Source organism: Dromiciops gliroides, chromosome 3 (genome assembly GCF_019393635.1).
Source record: "Dromiciops gliroides isolate mDroGli1 chromosome 3, mDroGli1.pri, whole genome shotgun sequence".
NCBI lineage: Eukaryota > Metazoa > Chordata > Mammalia > Microbiotheria > Microbiotheriidae > Dromiciops > Dromiciops gliroides.
In genome coordinates this window covers 43,628,291-43,634,557 of record NC_057863.1, presented here as the reverse complement: position 1 = coordinate 43,634,557, position 6,267 = coordinate 43,628,291, and positions in this window count along the sequence as shown.

The following is a 6,267-nucleotide window of genomic DNA, read 5'->3' as shown; positions in this document are numbered from 1 at the left end:
CCATATCGGCCTTACTGTTCTATGAGCTTGCCTCACTGTTGATGTGTGGCTACATATAAGAGGTGGCAGGAATGGAAAAAAACAACAATACACAAACAATTTTTGTCCTCTCACCCCACCATCACTGTGATTCTTAAAATGCCTTGAGTCCCCTCATCACCCTTCAGTTGATCTTCCTGGGAGGCAGTGCTTATTTAGCCATCTTGAATCTATCATACCCTAGTATGAATAAATGTACCATAGATAAATAGACAAATCGATAAATAAACAAATAAATAAATTAGTGAATTAATAAATATATAAATGAATAAATAAACAAATGAATGAATAAATAAATGGATGAATGGATAAATAAATAAGCAGATGAATAGATGAATGAATGAATAAATAATAAACTAATGGATGAATAAATAAATGAGTGAACAAATGAATAAATAAATAAATAAATGGATAGATAAATAGACACAAATAAATGAGCTGATGGATGAGTAAATAAATAAGTAGATAAATAAATGAATGGAAGAATAAATAAATAAATGAGTGGATGAATGAATGAATGGGTGGATGAGCGGATGAATAAATAAATAAATAAAAGGTTCTGTTTTCCTGTGAAAGCTCTCTGGACATAGGTTTTGATAGGTAATGGCCCAGAGAATGCCCCTAAACAAAGAGGGCAGGACCAAGTTGGAAGCAATGGGTTCAATTCAATTCAACAAATATTACTTAAGCTTTTACTATGTGCCTTGCATTTTGCTTGGTGCTGGCAGTACAAAGATAATACCCTGCCCTTAGGGAACTAACATTCTATCTGAAGGCATACATGCAAACACTTGGACACTAAAGGGGATGCTGGAGGACAGATTGTTCTACCATTTTGCCTAGGCCTGGTGTTGAATCGAATTTAATTTGAATGATTCGATAGGTATTTGTTAAACATCTACTATGTGTAGGGAACTTTGCTGGTTCTACAAAGATAAAAATTAAAAAGTCCCTGCTCTCGAGGGGTTTCTACTCTACTGGGAGGATATAGCCTATACCTTGGTGAGGAAGCTCACAGTCCTTTCAGGAAGCAGAGAGCATTAAAAACTGGGAAATCAGGAAGGTAGACACCTCAGACACCTCAGACACCTGAGTTGTGTTTTGAATGAAGTGAGGGGTTTGAAGAGATAAACCAAGTGAGGAAGGAAAACATCTGTGATTTAACCCCCTGGAGCCCAGGCTAGTGAGGATGAAAGCTAGAGTGGGAATGGGGGTGAAGGGAGAGGGCAGGGCTTGGGGGCTGATGGATCAGGAGACGTTTCTCGGAATCCCCTAAGGCCATGGATAGCCCAGCTGCTACTGATGGAGAAAGTCAGAGCAAGGAAGGACAGTTGTGGGTGGATGGGGTAGCTTGCAGAGGGGGGGTCACTGAGATGGGATGATAGGAGAGGAACACAAAGATCAAAAGGCAGGAAGGGTAAACACTAAGAGTGGAGATGAGATATGGGATAGAGAAGGTACAAACAGTGATGGGGTGATGGATGATGGCACAGGGGAAGACGGGTGGAAGGGTCAGAGCCTCCACATTGGCTGGTTGGGAAAGATCCTTTTTGTGGCAAGAACATTTCACTTTGGGATCCGAATCACAGATCTAAAGCTCGAAGGGACCCTAGAGGTCAGCTAGGGCAGCCCCTTCATTTTATAAATGAGAACATGGAGGCTTGTCCAAGGTCACTCTGGTAGTAAGTGGAATTCAGTTACATATTCAATAATCCTTCATTCCCATTGGTTCAGGGTGGTGTGTAGAAGGTCTTGGAAATCAGAGTTAGAAGGGAATTTACATTTCACCTAATCTAATTCCCTAGGGTAGCTAGGTGACCCAGTGGATAGAATGTAGGGCCTGGAGTCAGGAGAACCTGAGTTCAAATCTGGCCTCAGATACTTCCTAACTGTGTGACCCTGGGAAAGTCACTTAACTTTCTTTGCCTCAGTTGTCTCATTTGTCAAATGAGCTGTAGAAGGAAATGGAAAACCACTCCAGTATTTTTGCCAAGAAAACCCCAAATGGGGTCATGAAGAATCTGGATATGACTAAAAAATGACTGAACACAACAACAATCTAATTCCCAAACCCATGGACTCCATCTCTAAATCCTGTTCTCTTTCCACTAAGTCTTACTTCCTCATTAACCTCTTTCTGGTTCTCTCCTCTTTATCTCTTCCACTCATATAGGCTCTCGTAAATTTTAGGTAGGGACACAGGGAAATTTCATGTCTTCCATTTGCTTGGTCACACATATAAAAGTGAGCAAAGCTAATGGTGGACCATGAGTGATGGGTTTGGTATGAAACTTCTTTTCTTTATAAAATAAATCCTCTACTCTGTTGGTGTATAAGAAGATGGCAAGAGTAGCTAATGAGCCTTTCATTACTTTCCTGTTTTTCTCATTAAGCTACAGACCAGTGATGTTTGATACAGTATATAGTAGCATGAGAAGAGGATTTGGGGGTCATATCCTTACCACCCATGCAAGGAATTTAATCTCCCTGAGCCTCAGTTTCCTCATCTTTCAAATGATGGGGCTTAATTAACAATCTCTGAGATCCCTTCCAACCACAAGTCTTTGGTGCCATGAAAAGACCCTGGAGGGGCAGCTAGGTGATGCAGTGGATAGAGCACCTGCCCTGGAGTCAGGAGGACCTGAGTTCAAATCTGACCTCAGACACTTAACACTTACTAGCTGTGTGACCATAGGCAAGTCACTTAACCCCAAATGCCTCACTAAAAAAAAAAAAAAAAAAGACCCCTGAACTAGGAATGAGATGGTTAGAGTTCTAGTCATGTTAGCTCTATAATATACACTTACAATTTAGACCTTGAATCATAGTGGGTGATTTCTGTCCTTTTCATGTTTCCTCATTTTACATTATATTACAGATCCTTAAAGACAGGAGCTGTGTCTTACAGTGGCCAGCATTGTGGTGTCATAGACACTTAAAAACACCAAGTAAAAAGAGGTCTCTAGGGTTCCTAAGACAACAACAACAACATGAACAACAACTACCTCTAATTTTCAGATGTGGAGACCGAGGCTGAAACTTTTAGAGCCAGCACTAACCATTTTCGGTCCAGTGGAAATTAGAGTGAGAATTTTTTTTTTTTTGGTGAGGCATTTGGGGTTAAATGACTTGCCCAAGGTCACACAGCTAGTTAGTGTCAAGTGTCTGAGTCTGCATTTGAACTCAGGTCCTCCTGAATCCAGGGCTGGTGTTTTATCCACTGCGCCACCTAGCTGCCCCCTAGAGTGAGAAATTTGAGAGGCCACCACTGGGAGTGGGAGTGGGGAGCACCTCCAAACTAGGGAGCAGCTCAGGTGAGGTGGAGTGGGTGGGATCAAGTACATTACCTAACAGCTCCTCCCACTTGAAAGTCATTGTCTTTGCTAATTAAATGCTAAACTTAGTCATTTCTAAGTAGCTAAAGGACTGAAAATTCAGTCAGCATAAGTCAGTGACTCAGCCAATAAACATTTATTAAGCACCTACTTTGGGGATGTGAAAAAAGGCAAAAGATCATCCCTGCCCTCAAGAAACTCACAGTCTATTGGGAGAGACAAGTAGACAAGTATGTACAAAGAAGCCACATATAGGATAAATAGGACATAATTAACAGAAGGAAGGCACTGGAATTAAGAGATGTTGGGTAAGTCTTTTTGGAGAAGGTGGGATTTTAATTGCTTCAAGGAAGCAAGGAGGTCAGTAGTCAGGGCATAGGAAGGAGAGTTCTCAGTATGAGAGACAAAAATGCAGGAGCAGAGAGGAGTGGCTTGTTTGTGAACAAGCCAGGAGGACAGTGTCACTGAATCAAAGTCTCTGAGTATGGTGTTGGAAAAGTAGGAGGGGGCTGGGTCAGAAAGGGCTTTAAAAGGCTCAAAGGCGCATTTTTGTATTTTCTCTTGGAGGCACTTTGGGAAAAAACACTTTAGTGGCAGAATGGAGAGGGGATGGAGTGGGGAGAGACTTGGGGCAGGCAGACCAGCCAGCAGGAGACTGCAGTAGTCTAGGTGTTAGGGATGAGGGCCTACACCAAGGTGGTGGCAGTGTCAGAGGGGAGAAGGTGCCATATTTGAGAGATATTGCTGAAGTGAAATCAATAAGCCATGGCTACAGGTTGGTTATGGGGGCGGAAGATAGTGAGAAATTGAAGAAGACTCCTAGGTTGGGAGCCTGAGGGACTGGGAAGATGGTGCTGCCCTTTATGGGAAGGTAGGATTGGGGAGGAGCTTTGGGGGGGAAAGAGAATGAGGTCCTTTGGGGGCATTTTTATTTTAAATAATCTACATTTCTCAAAAAAATTAAAAAATAAATAAGGGGACAGCTAGGTGGCACGGTCAATAAAGCACCTCCAGCCCTGGATTCAGGAGGACTTGAGTTCAAATCCGGCCTCAGACACTTGACACTTACTAGCTGTGTGACCTTGGGCAAGTCACTTAACCCTCATTACCCAACCAAAAAAAAATTAATCTACATTTCTCTACGTGGTACATAGCCCCAATCGACTCACCCTAGTTAGAGTTTTGGAGATGATTTAGTTATCTTTGGTTCAATTTTCAGATTTACCAATCAAGCACCAACATTTCTTGACAGGCCTCAGTTTACTTATCGGCAAAATAAGTATGTTAACCAGGATTCATAGGAGTATTGTGGAGGTTCATCAGGTAGCCCAGTCTTTGGGGAGTTCTTCTATGTCTGAGAACTTTGGAAATAAACCATCATATAGGTCATTACCCTTGGAAGTTCCCAGATGAAAGAACAAATGGAAGGCAGAATGGTATAGTTAGTGAATCAACAAACATTGATTAAATGCTTGTGGTACAGCAAGTGCTGCATTAAGTACAAGAGATTCCCAAAAGGGCAAGGACAGCCCCTGTTTTCAAGGAGCTCACACTTTAATGGTGGACATATAAGACATGCAGAATCTAAGCAAATTAAGTCCAGAGAGGAAGGTACTCTTCAAAAGAGCATTGGACTGGAATTCAAGACACCCAAGTCCTAGTAATTTATTCTGCCACCACTAGCTTTGGGACCTTGGATGAGTCTCTTTGCCTCAGTTTCCTCAGTTGTAGAATGAGGAACTTGGACGGATGAGATGGCCTCTGAGAACCTTTGCAGATTGAGATCTTTGATCCTATGAGAAGGGGAGTCATCTGATGATACATCCCAGTATCACTGAAGCTCATTTCATATTAAAAGATAAGAACCGGGGCGGCTAGGTGGCACAGTGGATAAAGCACTGGCCCTGGATTCAGGAGGACCTGAGTTCAAATCCGACCTCAAACACTTGACACTTACTAGCTGTGTTACCCTGGGCAAGTCACTTAACCCTCATTGCCCCACACAAAACGAAACAAAACAAAAAGATAAGAACCTCACTTGAAGTGGATGAGTTCTCTCAGCTCTAAGATTCCTGCCCCCTCACCCCCACACACACACCTCCCCATCCCAATGATAGTTAAGCACAAAAGTTGAAAGCAGCTATAAATATCTCGTTTTTCTAGGGGCAGATTGAAGCTGATGTAGGTGTGCTTGGCGTTGGACTTAGGGAGGCTGGGGCTTTAAAATGTTCCCCCTTGTCTAATAATATGGTTTGGCAGCTTTTCATGATATCTTACCACAGATCTTTGCCAAAACTTGAACCAACTTCCGTCAGATTAACTGTCTCTGAAAACAAGCTGGCAGGCCTTCTGAGGGCCCCGATTGAAAGGATAAGCATGAATGACACCCCCTGAAATGGCTGGAGGTTCTCCCAGGGCCAGAAAAGCAAATGAGGAAAGGTAGTGACGCCTCTGTCCAAGCAGTAAGCAAGCTCTTGCCTATTCATTTGAATGATGCAATAGGCCCTATTTTTATTCCTATCTTGATAAGCAGTTTGTTTGGCCTCAGAGACAAAATGGTCATTTTGAACTAATTTCTATCTCCCTTGAAAGGAAAATCCCCAAAGATACTCCGGCTGCCTTCTTGTCAAAGGTTGCATCCCTTCCTTCTCTGATCTACTTTACCCCCATATTTCTACAGTTTCCTGAAAACCAGTTACCTGGGTAGCCAATGATGGTGGATATCCCTAGGAAACAGGGAGGATCTCTAGTCTATGTGTAGAGGTCAATGTGAGTGGAATTTAAATGAGCCAGCCCTACAAGGGCAAGGGACTGCACTTCTTTCCATGCCGGTGGATCCAGAGGCGAACAAAAGGGGAGAGTAGAATAAGAGATGTCTCCATGCCAGTTACTT